The sequence below is a fragment of the Lycium ferocissimum genome, chromosome 7 (genome assembly GCF_029784015.1).
Source record: "Lycium ferocissimum isolate CSIRO_LF1 chromosome 7, AGI_CSIRO_Lferr_CH_V1, whole genome shotgun sequence".
In the NCBI taxonomy this organism is placed as follows: Eukaryota; Viridiplantae; Streptophyta; class Magnoliopsida; order Solanales; family Solanaceae; genus Lycium; species Lycium ferocissimum.
The window spans coordinates 48981611-48991388 of record NC_081348.1 but is presented as its reverse complement, the minus strand read 5'-3'; positions in this window follow the sequence as shown (position 1 = coordinate 48991388).

Below are 9778 nucleotides of genomic sequence, written 5' to 3'. Positions count from 1 at the left end.
GTGGCTTGAACCTCCTCGAGGGTCATCCTACGGGACAAACATCGCTCATACTCGGCTCTAAGATCACTGGCCTTCTCGGCGGCAGTCACGTCGGCCTTATATTGATCGAGCATGTCGTCATAACCCGAGAGTTGATCGAGAGCCTTCCCATGCTCAACCTGCAAATCGGTGATGGCTTGGCCCAGCTGATCCCTCTCCGCGTCGGCCGAAGCGAGTGATGAGCTAAGGTTTTTTATTTGATCTTCCGCCGACCGAAGTTGCTCCCGGAGAATATCGCGCTCGGCCACAGCGGCGACGGTCACTTCATGGAGGGAATCAAGCTCGGGTTTGATCCCATCAAGCTCTGAACGGAGTTGATCTATCTGGCTGACATACGCTCGGGCCTGAGAAGTGAGGGTGTTAGCATCAGCTATTAAAGACTTATTGTAAATTTCGAAAGCCTTTACCTTCTCGGCCAACCCGTCGCGTTCCCGTTTGGCTTCGGCGGCTTCATGCCGAGCCGTTTTGAGCTCCGATTTAAGGAGGGAGTGTTATACCCCATTTAAACTGGTTAAATTAGGTACAACATATTGGAGATTCCTATGTTTGTTTTATTTTAAGGAGTCGCCACCTAATTGATTTTAAGGTGAATTAGGGCACCTAATTTATTAACTAAGGTAAAATCTAACTATACCTCCGTTAATGGTCTGCTTAGTCTTAATTCTAGGTAAGGGTTCTAATTATCCTACAGGGAAGGGGTTAGGCATCCTCTAGGATCCGTTAACTACGGTTACCGGTCAAACTTAGGTTAATTAATTAAGATTAAATATAGTGCTTAAAATTTTAAGAGAAAAAGGGGATAAGTATTGTTAAGGCTTTGAGGAAATATAAGAATGTTGCTTAGAATAAGATTTAGGAGAATATAATAATTTGCATAAAAGAAGATTTTAAATGCTATTCAAAATAAAATTTATAAATGTTGTTAGGATTTAAAGAAAAATGTAATAATGTTGCTTAAAATAAAATTTACAGAGAATAATGACTTGCATAAAAGATGACTTTAAAAGGGCTATTTAAAAATAAGACTTATACACGTTGCTAAGACTTTAGATGAAAATATATGACAATGCTATATGAAATAAGGCTTGTAGAAAAATGTGATAACTAAAAAAATGTTTTAAAATGCTCTTTAAAATAAAATTTATAGGTACTACCAGTGTTTCAAATGGAAGTATAATAATGCTATTAAAAAAAAAAAAATTTGCAAAATATGATAATTTACATATGAGCCGAAGAAAATGCGGGTTTATGCAGCGTTCAATAAATATTTGAAATGACTCGAATGATGATATATTGATTGATTCTTTTTGCGGTTTAGGAGTATAAACAAAATATAAAAATAGCTATATGAGCTTTCTTTATCCTTTTATTAACTATACTTTAAAATATGCGTGATCGACTCAAAACTTGAAGAGTTATTTAAAAATATATTCGAATTTATATCTGCGTATTAATGATGTTTTGAGATGTCTAAAATATGATTCCTTTTACTTGAAATATATGGTCGTGTCCTTTCATAAATTTGTTATTCCCAATAAAACAAATACTAGACATTGAAAATAATCTTAATATATAAAAGAAAGAGAATAAAATCTATGGGATTAAATTTTAGTCTTCCTTAAACTAACTACCCACTACTAAACTAAACCTACTAATTTCGCTAAGGTTTATCTAAATTAACAAAATCAAATGTTAGTCGGGCAATAAAAATTAAATGCATAAAGAATAAAATAGAGGAATGGATAATTTAAATGGGCTCCGCCCATTTTTTAAAGGAGCTATTGCAATCAGGCCTGGGCTCAGGCCCATTTTAAAAAGCCGTTATGTCGTTTGTTTTTTCTTTTGGGCCTCGCCCGACAGAACTTTTATACTAATCGTTGGGACGGGTTGACATGGAATGACTCGATGATATTACGTTGGGCTTTCGCCCAACTCCGAATGCGGGAGAAGAACGAGTCCTCCGGATTCGTATGCGATGGTCATGCATAAAAAGAAGATAAGGATTAGTGTATAATCAATAAATAAGACTATATATAATGTAGAATTCGAAACAACCCAAATGACTTATATATATACTATGTATGTTCGAGTATACACCGTGTATACATTCAACTGAGATATTCTCACAACAACGCGCAAATTTAAAACAAAACCAAACTGATAATGAACTTTGCACGTGACTTGCTAATACCCGTTTACTCATATGAGGATACACATAACATAGACTAAGTGTACTGGCTCCATACGACACCTACCAAACTTAAGCATGGCATATTACAAAACACCTATTGAATTCACGAGGGACATTTATGGTATGCAGGCACACTGACCAGTTCCATTTCCCTATTGGCAAAGCAATATACTAATACTTATAACAAAATATCATCACTGCCAGCAGCTTATAATACCAAAAGCTATAGCAAAATATCATCGTGCTTCAATTCGCATTTTGGGTACCATCCCATGCTAGAATAAAAGAGGAAAGGAGTTGAAATATGCTTCTTCAATTAAAAGCTAAAATGAACTTCTATTTTAAATTTGAAAGAACAGATTACTGAACCTAAACCAATGCACACTTGACCTATTGAATTTGCTCGTCTCAAACATGAAGGGGATGAAGAATACTACCCTAATACACGTTCAGCCTTAGGTAATCACCACCAAACCACTGATGCACATTGGGGCACGCTTAAGCAACTATCCATCAGGAAATTAACTAATGAAGACAAACTAAAACCTTATTTACCATATTTAAGCCACCTCCAATAGACAACTCATCTGATAGACATTCAGCAATACTTTTAACTAAACAGCACAAGTGTAGGCATACTAACTTAACTTAACTATCAAACAATACCTAAATGCACCCTCATCATGCTTGCACTACTAACTTTAACTAGCGCCAAACACATAACAATAAAAATCAAACAGAGAATAAAATAACTAAAGGGAGGAGGTTCACCTTCTTCGGGTGCAGCGAAGTGGGGCTCGAATCCTCCGATATACCTCGTACACCACCAAATTCGAGCTTGCACGTGCTCGGTCTCAAACAAATAGCCAGAGTCAAACAGAACAGGACTTAGTATTTTATGACTATCGGGAAAATTAAAAGCCGATATTTTAAAGGAGAACGGGAACGACTAAAGACTCGTATTCTTTAAGCAAATATTCGAGGACTTGATCTTAAGGAATTTCTGCTGCCCCCCCCAAAAAAAAAACCTCCCCCATGAATGAAAAAGAACCGATTATTTATAGGAAAAGATTAGGGTTTTAGGCTAGCATTTTGGGCGGGATATTTCAAATCAAAACGTTAGGACTGCCCTCAATCAGAAAAACCCAGATGAAAGGACAAAAATCATTAAAATCCGTCCTTGGAAAAACGAAAAAAAAGCTGATAAGAAACAAAATTCACCTCACAAATCGACGAAAACCATTAAGACGTCTTCGAGATCGGCGAGGAGAAAGGAAACCAACAAAAGTCTCAACTCGTCAACGGTTGAAAACACAGACGAGGGAGTACTGAGCATTAATATTTTTCCTCAAATGGCCACGCATGGCCTGTTACCACGAAAAGGGCTCTGTGATTTGGCTATTTTGGTCGACGACGAGAGAGGGAGTGACAGGGAAGAGAGATGAGAGAAGGAGGGGGTGCGGCGGGCTGAAGGCGGAAAAGAGAAAAATGGGAACCCTAGTGGTTCCCCTCTCTTTTGAAACTAAATGGGTCAGACCGGGTCTTGGGCTGGGTTTAATGGGTTGGTGGACTGGATTAGTCCGAAATGTTTATGGACTGGTCGATTTGGGTATTAAAATGCGGGTTGGGTAATGAATTAAAATATGGGCTAGATGAAAGGAATGACTTGGCTTTCTAAGTTTTTTAAATAAAAGACCCATTTTAATAAATTATATACTAAGTGCGTTAAAATATCCCCTAATATAAAAGTATGTATTTATTAATACTCAGATGAAAATAGAATGACGCTATAATGGTCGTGCGATAATATATTTAAAATTCAACAGTAAATATATGCTATTATTAAAATATGCGAAGATAAATGGTGTGTGCCTAAGTTTGGTAAAATGCTAAAATGATTATAATGCGATTATAATAATACCGGTAATAAAAATAACAATAACGATAATAATGATGATAATAATAATACTGGTAAAAATAGTAATAGTAATAATGATAATAGTAATATTAGTAACAGTAATAAAATAACAATAGTGACAAAGAATACGGGGTAACGAATGCCAGTATTAATAAAAGCTAATAATTATAGCAAAACATAAATAATTATTTCTTAAATTACCAAAAAATAGTAGAAATGTGAATACATATTTAGGGAAGACGGGACAAAATCGGGTGTCAACAGGGAGGAATCAGGGAGAGACGAGATCTGTTCTAATTCCTTTTCATATAAGACCTGGAGCTCGTCCACCTCCCGACTCTTAGCGTCGAGTTCTTCCTGGAGCCAACCCACTTCGAACCTAAGCCGGTGGAAGCTCGCATGGTGGAGCACGGAGGCCTGAAAGGGAAGAGGGGACGGATATTAAAATGACATTCAAAGTTAAATAAGTTGGGTAAAAAGAATCCAAAATCAAGAATTACCGATTTAATGCATGTCGAGCCTCGTTGAATGCACGATTCGCTAACCTCGGCCATTTTCTCGTCGATCCTCTGGGACACAAGGGATACGGATAGCTGGATATCCAACAGACAGATAACATGTTCATATCGGCCGACACGTTAAAGGAAATCGGCCGCTTTCGACTAGTCAACACTTGGTAAAAGAAACGACTTCTCAATCCGAGGCTTGACGTACCCCAAACGCTAAGCCACAGGGATGCGCAGATGCTCGAAACCCGACATTCCAGGAGCTGGTATTTCGTACCTACCGTGCGTGGCCGCCCTACTAACTCGGTCACCCCGCTTTTGGCTCTCGCGGCGGCGGAGGGGAATGTCCACAACGGTGGAGGAGAATCACGTATGCAAATTATTGTTTCGTATGTGGCCACTAAATATCGGAAGAATGGAGCCAATACCGTACAAGCGGCGGAATAGGGTACCTTAGAACACGACATCGAGGAAGTTGACCTCGATCCGGCCGTACGGGCGATTTCTCAACATTTCGAGCGAAGTACCGGCTTTCGACCGAAATATTACCGGAGTACGGCTGAGCTTTCCACCAACGGTGGAGTGGTCATGCGGAGAACCACGTAATTCATGCTCGAAGATCTCGTCGATATAACGATGCTCGCCCCGAGCCGGTCATCATCTTCCGGATGATCCAGTAGTTGACGGACAACGTCCGCATCGAGAGTGTGGGCCAGGGTCCCTTCCAAAGAGGCCTCTCGAGTAACATCCCTCGACCTCTTTTTAGCCCGGGGCGGGGCTTGAGATGATTCAGAAGATTTTCTTTTTCTCTTTACGATCAGGTCTCCCTGACCGGTAGCATCGATGTCTTGCTCGTCGGCTGAGGCCTCGGCAGTTTCCTGGCCTCGAATCCTGGTGGCCTTTGATAAACCTATGAAACAAAGGGGAAGGTCAGTTGTTATTTAGCCAATATGGCGTACTGCACAAAACAGAAAAAGGGTCACTCCAGGAGGAGCTTTACCACCGTAAGGTCCCGGCCTCCCAACGGACGGGATAAACGCCTCCGGTTGCGCTCGGCGTAAGTCGCTTGGGAGCATATTTTCCCGATCCATTGGTCGAGGTTGGGAACCGCATTGAGGGTTCGAACCAACGCTGCACACACACAAAGGAACGAAAGAGTTAGGACTGGAACAGGTACACGGCCGAATCACATCGACATAAGTTAACTTACGTTTTGGGTTCCATTTCTCCGGAAACGGAAGTTTATCAACGTGGAATCGGTCCCATTGTCCGATTCGGACATACCTGCCTTACCGGCCCGCCTCTCTATCTTCGTAGACCGGTAGAAGGGCGCTTTGTGGCCGTTTGGAGAGTTTAATCATTCCCCTCTAAAGACACGCTGTACATGAAAACGGAGAAAGGTGCGGTACCGTGAACGGGACATTCGCGTTTGTAGCGAAATGCCCGAGAGCACAACAATCCTCAGAATGATGGATGAATTTGGCGAGGGTGACCTCGTACAACGCGAAATCGACCACCTGGTCGAGTGTGGTGAAGGTGAAAGGATAAGTAAAAACGCTTAAATACCCTACATGTGAGTCGCTATGGATTCGTCCCGATCGGGAATAACGACCTCCTTCCTTCCACCCACTGATCCTCTTTGACACTCGGTTTATTCGGGGGAATCGTGTGCGATATTCAGATATGTCGATACCTCGGTCCCCCTGCTGGGAAGGTTTCTCAACCTTGAAATCCCGAACTGTCGAATAATCCTGAGGAACAAAGTCGGACAACGACGGTTCGGTGCAGAGCCGAAGAGGATTCACCAGCCTTGGTTTTGGAAGGTTTGCCTGTCATTTTGAAAATATGAGGGATAAAGATGCTTGAAATAGATGTTTGGAGATTGGAACGGCGTTTAAAAGGAAAGATGAAGATTGAAGAACTCGGAGAGGCAACGAAGGTAAAGATTGGCTTTGGTGAAAATCGTAAAGTGAAAAAAAGAGATGGGAACTCGCTTTTTTTTTTTTTTTTTTTTTTTTATAGAGTGGGGCCGAAAACGGTTAATCTTCTGCAACCGTCTGCGCAGCCAACGGGGTGCCGACGCGTGGCGGTGTTAGGTGGATGTGACAGATGGGACTTTGATCCTATCCGATCATGAGAAGCGTATGCGAGAAGCAACCGGGACAGATCTTCAAACAGATCGAACGGATCGACATTCCGAAAGGACCCCGGTCGGATCTTCGAACGAATCCTCCATGATCTTAGGAAAGCCTATAAGTACCTCGTAAAGGGTGTTATTTCGAACCGACCCTGATCGAGTTACGCTAACCGTATTCTCGGTTACGGAATGAATATTTATGAGTTACGAAATTCAAAACAGGAGCAAGATACGACGGGCTCGTTCAAAGTACGGAATAAGCGGTTATTGATAAAATACAACGAAAGCGTGTTCTAAACGTTTAAGTACGAAACACCACTCGAGGAGTGCTCTATAGAATCAGATAAGAATCGATTACAACGTTCCAAGAGTTCTTTTCCCATTTCATAAAAACCCGATCGTGCCAGGCACATCGGTACATCAAAAAAAAAAAAACCTATTCTATGGCCGGCATTTGGAGAACAATAATAAAGCGGCTACATCCTGGTTCGAACTAATGAATCGAGGATAAGATCTCTGAGTATAGCCGCAGGACGCAAAGGATAAACTGATGATACCGGTTAACTGTCCCCACGACTTGCATCAGGGGCGGAGGACTCGGGGATATCCGGTTCGTGCATCCTCCGTCGAGCACAATCACCGCGTGCTCTCCCGAAGGCACCTCCCGGCGAGTTCCCATGATATGGCGCAGTTCGAACTCGAGATAACCCCCGAATGTAACACGGAAAGCGTCGACCGCCCTACTCCCGGGTTGCCTCGATGGGCATGTGCTGCCTCTCCGGCCGGCCACATCCTCGGTCGGCCGACCTACCTGGGGCCTTCTCGACCGAAGTCCCGGGAAATTAAAAGGCATTAAGTCGAGATAAGATACGTGGGATATAGGTCGGGGTATTCGGAACAAGGGGAGTTACCGTGATCTTTGCCTTTCCACCGTCGGGTGCCGTGCTTCTCCAAGTACGCCCCTAAGGAAGCACGAAGGGCGGCCATCACCCACTCAAAGACAAGCGACCTCGAAGTACGCTCTTCAACCGGGTCGGTCGAAGGATTCCACACTTCGAAAGCTCGGCAGGGAGAGGGCGATGCGGTTGGTCGTGCGTACCATCACAAATGGATCGCACCCACCCGTCGTAATCATCTTGGGTCAACCGAGACTTCGCTTCCCCGGGAATCGGCCAACGATTCCCCCTGGATCACCCGAGGTACACGTATAAATGGAGTAGGTGGTCGAGGGTAAAAGCCACCCGGCCGCATTGGCCAATTTCTCCATACGTAACACAAGCCTCCGGATCCGAGGAGCTATCTCGACCGATACATACCCGATACCGACGGCAAGTCTCGATTATCCATGAATCGGGAAGCAATTCTAACCCAATGGCAAAGGGGTACGTGTACAACAACGAGTAGCCAGGGGCGTGATGAGTTATTTTTACACCTTCCCCGACGGGGAGAAGGTCAACATCCGGGCCTAAACGGCAATCTTCCCTAACAGTGGCAATGGCGCTGTCATCAATAAGAGATTCGAAATCCTCCACCGCGACGAGATGGTGAAGAACTGCCGGTCATTCGCATAGCCGAAACCCGACGGGACAATGCTCACAGCAGTAGATTCTAATTCCCTGTCTGGGCCTTCGGTCCCAGCCGGTGGTATGAACGAAGACTGACCCTCACCTTGAGTCAGCAACGGAACATACGCCATGGTTATAGAATGTTTTTCTTAACGCAGGTTGAAAGGAGAAACAAAAGTAGGATTGGAAGAAGTACAGGTGCAAAGGAAAGGATGGAAGCATGGGCTTTATATAGGAGAAGATTTTTGGGTCCTGTAGCGTATCAAGAATTCTGATTCATAGAGGATTCCCCAGAAAGATTCGGCGGCTGGCTAATAATGACTTAGCATTGGGCGAGCAATGTTTTGACTTACGGGTTCCATTCCGCCGTCAATAAATGCGCCCGGGAAATGGGGGGACTATACGTATACGGGTAAAGCGGGACACGGTCATGCTCGGTTTCCGTTATTACGATTATGCTCGGGTTTAACGAGCATCACCGAGATCGAGAGCTCGGGAACGGATTTGGGCGAGGCAATAATGGAAGGACAATCGCGCTTATGAGGGAAGGCGAAATATCCGCCCTCACCGGATATTCGACGCCAATCCGGCGACACAACACAATCGTATTATTTGCTTTATTTAGAGTTGTACTAGGTCTATAACTCCTCTGCTACATAAAGGGATGCCCCCGTTCGGGGAAAGGGGTTGGCAATTGAGAATAGAGAAAGGATTGAGATCAATAATCATAAATAATATAACCTTCGTTCCCATTTTGTTCACAAGTTTTATTTTGTTTACATTCTTGAAAGCTCGAGATAAAGGGACACCGACCTTGGTTTCCTAGCTCGAGGTCTCGCGAACCCGATACTTGGTTAGATTTGATTTTTCATTCATTCCATCGTATTTTATCTTGTTCAAATCCTTAATTGAATTTAACCGCATATCTTTGGCGCGCATATAAATTTTCGCTTACTTATTTAGGGTTAAACAAATACAATTAAACTCACCTCATCAATATCCAGCTGCTCTCTACTACTATTATTTGATGCCCTCTTCCCTTAAATAATAATAATAATAATAATAATAATAATAATAATAATAATAAATAAAAAAATAAAAACAGAATGCTAGTGGTGACATGTGCAAACAGAAAGACATACCTTTGCAAATTTGATCTGATTTCTTCTTCTGTTGGCATCTAAGAATTTCTCCATTGTTAATAGTAATTTGATTGAAAAGATTACCCCTTTTTGTATTTGCAACGGATTTCTTCATATTGGCTTCTCTATTTGCTATTAATAATTCTACCTCATGCCCATTCTTCAACTTGTTCTTCATCTTGATAAATTATAGGATAAAATTTCGAAAAATGATGATTTCTTCAATTGGTATACGGAGAAGAATCCATGATGATCCTGAATTAGCATTTCAAGAATACAA